The following is an 8,584-nucleotide window of genomic DNA, read 5'->3' as shown; positions in this document are numbered from 1 at the left end:
CAAATAATTTAACTATGCGCTTAAAAGTATATCTTTTCAACTATATATATTCAAATTTCCAACGTGCACTTGTTCATAGGATTTGAAAAAATTGACCAGAAATTTGCAACTTATCTCAAGCAGTCTTCGCTGTTTTGGACAATAAATGTCACATTAAATGCCTGTCTGCTGAAGCGGCCAGTGTTTCGCGGGAACTATACTCATCCGCTGCGTCAGGGACACCAAGGCATGATCACTACAAATAAAACAAATAGTTAAAACATTCACTCTCCAAGTCCAATCACAGCACAATTTTATCAGAACAATACTCACAACAGTGACTCATTCAGTCAAAGATTTTCAAACAGTGTCAAGATGGCAACAGCATCTCTCTTATACTCATCCACAGATGTCATGATGTATACCAAATATAATGATGACACTACTATCTACCCACCCAATCAAAGCAGGAAAATAAACTAGTAAAAATATTGCCATTCAATATTTCTATTTTGGCCATTCGGATTCAAGTGTCTAACCGATTAATCCAGCGCCGCTCCCGTTGAGCAAGATACCGTCTAAAATCCCCCCTCTCTTTCCTGGACGCAACACCTCTAGTATCAAAGCTCTTAATGACATAAAGTCATGATTCCTTTCAATGCAATGTTTTGCAAGTGGAGCCCCAACTACTTTAATTTTTATGTTACTTTTATGTTCTGTAAGTCGGGTATTCAATTTTCTAGATGTCTGCCCTACATAGATTAACTCACAGGGGTATTTTAAGATGTAAATTACTCCCCGAGTCTTGCAATCAGACGTATGCCTCAAAGTATATTCCTTCTTATCCCTCGGGTTACAAAATTTATCTGTGCATATCATCAGTTTACACATTTGACATGCCCCACACTCTCGATGTCCCTGATTCCATTCAGCACCATTAGATTCACCACTAGGTAGAATAGAGGGGCATAAAATCTCTTTTAAGTTACGAGTCCTCCGGTATGCTATCCTCAAATGATAATCTTTAAACATCCCCAAGGTCTGTAAGATCCACCAGTGTCTCCTAAGAGAGCGAACCATCTGATGACTGTGATTAGAATATATTACTACATAAGTCATATACTGCTCTCCTATTTTTTGCAACCCAGATTTCCTAGGGGCAAATAGAGTTTCTAGATGACTAAAGCATGCTCTTTTATATGCTGCAGAGACCACTTTAGAGGGGTATCCTCGAAAAGAAATTTCTCTTTTAGTATATTAGCCTGCCTCTTAAAATCAACCATAGAGGAACAGATTCTTCTAATGCGCAAAAATTGAGAATATGATAAACTTTTCTTCAAGGAAGAGGGGTGGGCACTAGAAAAATGAAGAGCTGAATTGCAGTCAGTTGGTTTAGTATATACTACAGTGTGAAGTTCACCATTTCTAATCTCAACATTCACATCCAGAAAAGAAATCTGGTGAGCACTATACGAGTGTGTAAAATTTACTTTAGGGTGACATGCATTCAAATAGGTAAAAACCCTCAATAGTTCATCCTGTTCACCATTCCAGATAAAAAATAATGTCTATATATCTGATCCATAATTTGACATCCTTAAAATAATCACAACCATACACCCAATCACACTCAAACTTGTCCATAAATAGATTAGTAACCGAGGGGGCCATAGTGATCCCGATCGCGATGCCAGCTTTTTGATGAAACAGGTGATCTTCAAACATAAAGAAACTGTCTCGTAGAACTATATCTGCTAAAGCACAGATAAAATCAGTAGGAACTTTAGGATCTAATCTTTTTCCTAAAGTATCATGAATTATTAATAGGGCTTCATCTTGAGGAATTATAGTGTATAAGGAACAGACATCGATGGTCACCAACAAAGAGTGAGAGTCAAGCCTAACAGCATCCAATTTGTTTTAAAATTCCGTTGTATCTTGAATATAGGCAGTAGTATGTCTAACAAAATCTTGAAGAAATTTATCAATATAAATAGAAGAAGCTTCCAACAATGCACCACAATTTGAAACAATAGGTCTACCTGGAGGTACACTGCAGGATTTATGAATTTTTGGTAATAAATAGAAAATAGGGATCTTCGGATGACATACATTCAAAAACCGAAATTCTCTATTAGTAAGATAGCCTCTATCTAATGCTTGCTTCGTAAGAATATTAATCCTCATTTGTAGGAGTTCAGTAGGATCAGAAGAAAGGATATCATAGTCCAAACTAAAAAGCTGTCTATGTGCCTCATTGATATACAGGTCTTTACTCAGAAGCACTATCATGCCTCCTTTATCTGCTTTTCTAATAATCAAATTCTTATCATTCAGCAGAGATTCCATAGCCTCCTTTTCGGCTTTACTGATATTATAATATATCCTAACTTTATGTCCTATATTCATGTTCTTCAAGATGTCTGTCTCAACCAATTTGTGAAATGCCTCTATCAACGGATCAACCGGCGGAATCCAGGTTGATTTAGGGGTAACAATAGAATCATTGTCTTGCTGTTCCGTCGTATTCTCTCTTGAATAAATTTTACTACTGAATGGTGAATTTTCTATCCACACCTTTTCAAAATTTATCATGTACAAATGTATATAATAAACATCAGTTAGATGAAAACTGACCAATCCAAATCATTCTTATAAAGATCTCCGCTGTCTCGTCATCGATCATAAACCTTCTAATATAAGAGGAGGTAACCGAGTGAAACGGCTTAAACAATGTGAGCTTAGATGGATTTATCATCTAAAAACAATGCATTCTTTTGGTCTAAATACTGTTTTGGATTGGTCAGTTTTCATCTAACTGATGTTTATTATATACATTTTTATACATCTAAATTCGGATCTGTTGTTTGAAAAGTATTGGGAAGATTTGAACCAATCATAACACGAGCATGTAGTAAATTTTACTGCTCATGTGCTGGCGTCTAGTCAATAAAAGCGCCATTTTATTACATTGCTTTGTGCTAGTATATCTCCATTGGTAGAGCTACACGTAAGTTTTTATAGCCAAATGTATAATATATTATCCCAGGACAAGTAGACAGCATATTCCCACACATGGGTGACGTCACCGACGGAGCCCCGCAGCAGACAGTCTCGAAAGCAAACTTGCTTGAAGATCTCGATTTTTCGAGTGCTGTAGCGCGTGTGCGCGCGTGCCTTCCCGCCCGAACTAGGTGGCGCATCTCCTGTGAGGATCCTCAGTTCGTTTAATTCCGCGGAAACAAGAAGACACGTTTTTCTTCATCTCTGCAGCAATTTGCCTTCTCTTCACCGCGGCTGTTTCTTTTTTTCAGATAAGTTCAGTCGCTGTGCTCTTCTATTTCGTTTCTTTTTTCCTTATATAAAAAAAAAAAAATTTTGTTTCTTTTCTTTCTTGTTCGGCCGGTGAGCCTTGGGCCTAGGCCCAATTGCTCTTCCCGATCGACACGGACTTTATTTTTTCTATGTCCCGGCCCCTTACCAGATTTAAACGTTGTCGTCAGTGCAATCGTGTGATTTCGGTCACCGATCCCCACTGCCGCTGTCTTCAGTGCCTGGGTCCGACCCATTCCCCTGAAGATTGTCATCGTTGTTTCACTCTCACTCCATGGGCCTTTTGACGCCGGTGCGCCCAATTTTTTCAACTTTTTGGAGACATGGAGCAATCTTCGGATCCGGCTTCGACCACGGCGGCTGCCCCGGTCTCGAAGGCTTCGACTCCAACAACATCGACACCCACGGTCTCAAAGGCTTCGACCCTGGTTCCGGCTGGAGCTTCGGTCTCGAAGGCCTCGACCTTGCCTCCTTCGGTGCCCTTGAAGACAGTGCCATCAGTGAAATCTTCCATAGGGGGTAAGTCTCCTGGTTCTATTTCAGGTGCCATACCTAAGAAGCCACCAGAGTCCTCTTCACGCCCATCTTCCAAGCGTACCTCCAAGATAAGGGAATACTCACCTTCGAGGTCACCCTCTTCGGAGCGTACTGCTGCACCTACGAGATCAGAACCTTCTGTCTTGGTGCCGATGCTGGAGGACATGCTAAAATCTATCTTGACCACTCAGATTTCCTCATTGGTGGCTCAATTGGTCCCGTCCTCGACCTTGCCTCGGGTGGATCAGCCTGTCACCCAACCAGAGCTTCCTGTCTCGAGGCCGATCCCGGACTCCGAAGCGAACACCTTCCTCGGATTCTTCTCCGGATTCACCTCCTCCGAAGCATCGGTCGAAGCATTTGAGGCATCTTGCTTCCAAGCTTCGAAGGGAGTCTTCTGCTTTCGATACCGAGACTTCTCTGCCTCGTTCTTCGAAATCGAAGCAAGGATCTCGACACCAACGAGCATCGACTCGAAGTCCTTCTCGACCGAAGACTCCACCGTCGAAGACCACTCGTCGAGACACTTCTCCTCAGACTTCGACCCATTCGGTACCACGTACACCTGGTACTTCTCCATCTAGGAGTCTTAAGAGAAAACATTCTCTTACTCCACCACACAGTACAGCTTCTTCTGTAATTCTACGTCTTGAATCAGAACCACTATCACCATATTCCAGAGAGGCTTCTCCTTCATACTCAGCACTTCCTAAATCTCGCAGTGTGTCTCCTGAGGAAGCATCTGATTCCAAATGCATTTCATTTGCCAAATTTATCTTTGATATGGGACAAGCTCTCAAACTAGATCTTCATTCTGATTCTAAATATACTCCTGAATATTTAGCAGATATGGAGCTTCCTCATCCACCTAAAGAGTCACTACGTTTACCAATGACTCCTGTTCTCAAACAAATCTTTGTTCGTAACATGGAGACTCCTTATTCCATCACTGCCATTCCATCTAAATTGGAATCCCGTTATCGAACAGTTCCATGTAAAAGTTATGAAAAGTCTCAACTGTCTCATTAATCCCTGGTAGTGGAATCATCTTTGAAGAAAGCACATCCTTCTAAAATCTACGCTTCAGTTCCTCCAGGCAGAGAAGGTCGTACCATGGATAACTTTGGTCACCGTTTATACCAAAACTCTATGATGGCAAATAGAGTTCTTAATTATAGCTACATATTTACATCTTACTTCAACCACTTTCTGAAGATATTGCCATCTTTTTACCCGGATATCTCCACAACTCATCTTTCTGAATTCAAACTCATTCTCAAGACTCTTTCTCAATTAAGACTCTTCATGTTACAAGCTTCCTATGATGCATTTGAATTATCTTCCCGAGTCTCTGCCTTTGCTGTAGCCATGCATCGTTTGGCATGGTTACGCATTGTGGATATGGATCCCAATCTTCAGGATCGTTTAGCAAATCTACCTTGTCAAGGGAATGAATTATTTGATGATTCTATTGAAGCAGCTACTAAGTGTCTTTCAGAACATGAACGCTCTTTTGCTTCCCTCATCCAACCTAAACCTACACCAACTAGAGGTTTTAAACAAACTCCACGTCGTTATCCTCAGAAAACGACTCCTGCTTTTTCTAGACCTCCTCCTCGTCGTCCTCCACAACAACAGCATTAGCAAAAGTCTCAGACTCCTGCTACCACCAAACCATCTCAGTCTTTTTGACAGTCTCAGCTTGAGCATTCCAATTTCTCTGTTTCCAAATTCTCCCCTCCCCATAGGGGGTCGCCTTTCCCAGTTTTATCACCAGTGGGAGCTCATTACATCAGATCTTTGGGTGCTTACCATCCTACGAGAGGGATACTCTCTTCGGTTCCTCCAGGTGCCTCCAGATCGCCATCCAAGAGAGTGTCCTTCTAATCAGTCGCACCTTCCCCTTCTTCTTCAAGAAGCTCAGGCTCTTCTTCGTCTTCGAGCTGTAGAGGAAATTCCTCTCACTCAACGGAACTTGGGATTCTACTCCCGTTATTTCCTAGTTCCCAAGAAGACGGAGGATTTGTGACCTATCCTGGATCTCAGAGCTCTCAACAAATATCTTGTCAAAGAGAAATTTCGAATGCTCACTCTGCCGACTTTATATTCACTAATGGATCAAGGGGATTGGATGTGTTCCCTCGATCTCAAAGAGGCGTATACTCATATCCCTATTCATCCAGCATTTCGCAAGTACCTCAGATTTCAAGTAGGAAGCCTTCAATCTGCAGTACCGAGTTCTCCCCTTCGGGCTGGCTTCTTCTCCCAGAGTTTTCACAAAATGTCTGGTGGTGGTGGCTGCAGATCTTCGCAACCAGGGTCTCCAAGTATTTCCATACCTCGACGACTGGCTCATCAAAGCTCCCTCTTTTTCAGGGGTTATTGCAGCGACACAACAGACTATTCTTTTTCTTCAAAGTTTGGGATTTCACATAAACTTTCCCAAATCTCAGTTGACTCCCTCTCAGTCTCTCCAGTTCATAGGAGCAACTCTGGACACTATCAATCTGAGAGCCTACCTTCCACAACCATGTCAGGCCGCACTTCTTCAGATTTCCCATCAAGTCTTCCACCTTCCATCCGTTCCAGCATGAAAGATGATGGTTCTGCTCAGTCACATGGCTTCTACAGTTCATGTGATTCCTTTTGCCAGACTTCAACTTCGTATTCCTTGATGGACACTGGCATCCCAATGGCAGCAAACCGTGGATCTGCCATCTCGATTGATTTCCATAACTCCTTCATTGCGGAAGTCTCTCCGTTGGTGGATGCTCCCTTTGAATCTTTCAAGAGGCTTGCTGTTCCACCCTCTTCCTCATCAGAAAGTCCTCACAACCGACTCGTCAATGTACGCATGGGGAGCTCATGTGGACGGTCTCCGCACTAAGGGGCTATGGACTCCAGCAGACCGTCGGTGTCATATCAATCTGTTGGAACTCAGAGCGATATTCTATGCTCTCAAAGCTTTTCAACATCTCCTTCACGACATGGTGATTCTTGTACATACAGACAACCAGGTAGCCATGTATTATGTCAACAAACAAGGAGGGACGGGATCTCATTCCCTATGTCAAGAAGCTCTGAAATTGTGGCATTGGGCAATTCTTCACAACCTCTACCTCAGAGCTGTTTACATTCAAGGTCAGCACAATTATTTGGCGGACAAATTGAGTCGTCTTCTACAGCCTCACGAATGGACGCTCAATTCTCCTACTCTTCGCCAAATCTTTGCTCGTTGGGGAACTCCACAGATAGATCTGTTTGCATCACCTCTCAACTTCAAACTGCCTCAATTTTGCTCCCGCATTTACGCTCCTCGACGTCTCAAAGCGCATGTGTTTCTACTGGATTGGAGGAATCAGTTCCTTTATGCCTTTCCTCCATTTCCTCTGATTCTCAGGACTCTAGTCAAACTGAAGTCAGAACATGCCACCATGATTCTGATAGCTCCTCGATGGCCCAGGCAACCTTGGTTCTCCCTTCTACTTCAACTCAGCACCAGGGAGCCTCTACTTCTGCCAATATTTCCTTCTCTACTCACGCAGAGTCAAGGATCCTTGCTTCATCCCAATCTGCAATCTCTACACTTAACAGCTTGGTACCTTTTTGCATAACAGACTTTCCTCAATTTTCTCAGTCTGTTCAAGATATATTACTTGCTTCCAGAAAGCCATCAACTAGACAATGTTATGGTCAGAAGTGGAGTAGATTTTCTGCTTGGTGTTCTACACGTCAATTGCAACCCATATCGTCCTCCTTAGCATCAGTTCTGGACTACTTGCTTCATTTGTCACATTCTGGACTTCAAACTACATCTATTTGAGTCCATCTTAGTGCTATAGCTGCTTTTCATCAGCCTCTGGATGGAAAATCTCTTTCTGCACATCCTATAGTTTCTCACTTCATGAAAGGACTTCTGATTCTCCATCCACTGCTTAAACCACCTCCAGTGGTTTGGGATCTCAATATTGTTCTGGCTCAACTGATGAAACCTCCTTTTGAACCGCTTGACAAAGCTCACCTAGTGAAGGGTATGGAGAAACTGGTATATGAGGATCGACTTAAAACACTGGGATTGTTCTCCCTTGAGAAAAGGAGACTGCGTGGGGATATGATCGAAACCTTCAAAATACTGAAAGGAATCGACAAAATAGAGCAGAGAAGATTATTTACATTGTCCAATTTGACACGGACAAGAGGACATGAATGAAGCTAAGGGGGGACAAGTTCAGGACTAATGTCAGAAAGTTCTGCTTCACACAGAGAGTGGTTGGCATCTGGAATACTCTCCCAGGGGAGATTATTGCAGAATCGACAGTCCTAGGTTTCAAAAGCAAACTAGATGCATATCTCCTTGAGAGAGGCATATAAAGTATGGTTGGCTATAAAATAAACCAGGTGTATACCTGGCAGGGCCTCCGCGTGTGCGGATCGCCGGACTTGATGGACCGAAGGTCTGATCCGGAGATGGCGCTTCTTATGTTCTTATGTTCTTATGTTACCTCAAGTATCTCACTTGGAAAGCTGTGTTCCTCATCGCCCTCACATCTGCTCGAAGAGTCAGTGAGTTACAAGCTTTAGTTGCAGATCCACCCTTCACAGTTTTTCACCATGACAAGGTGGTCCTCCGTACTCATCCTAAATTCTTACCTAAAGTTGTTTCAGAATTTCACATCAATCAGTCTATGTTTTTTCCAAAACCTCATTCTCATCCTGGAGAAGCGGCTCTTCATAC

This window comes from Geotrypetes seraphini, chromosome 12 (assembly GCF_902459505.1).
Source record: "Geotrypetes seraphini chromosome 12, aGeoSer1.1, whole genome shotgun sequence".
In the NCBI taxonomy this organism is placed as follows: Eukaryota; Metazoa; Chordata; class Amphibia; order Gymnophiona; family Dermophiidae; genus Geotrypetes; species Geotrypetes seraphini.
This window is presented reverse-complemented; position numbering follows the sequence as displayed.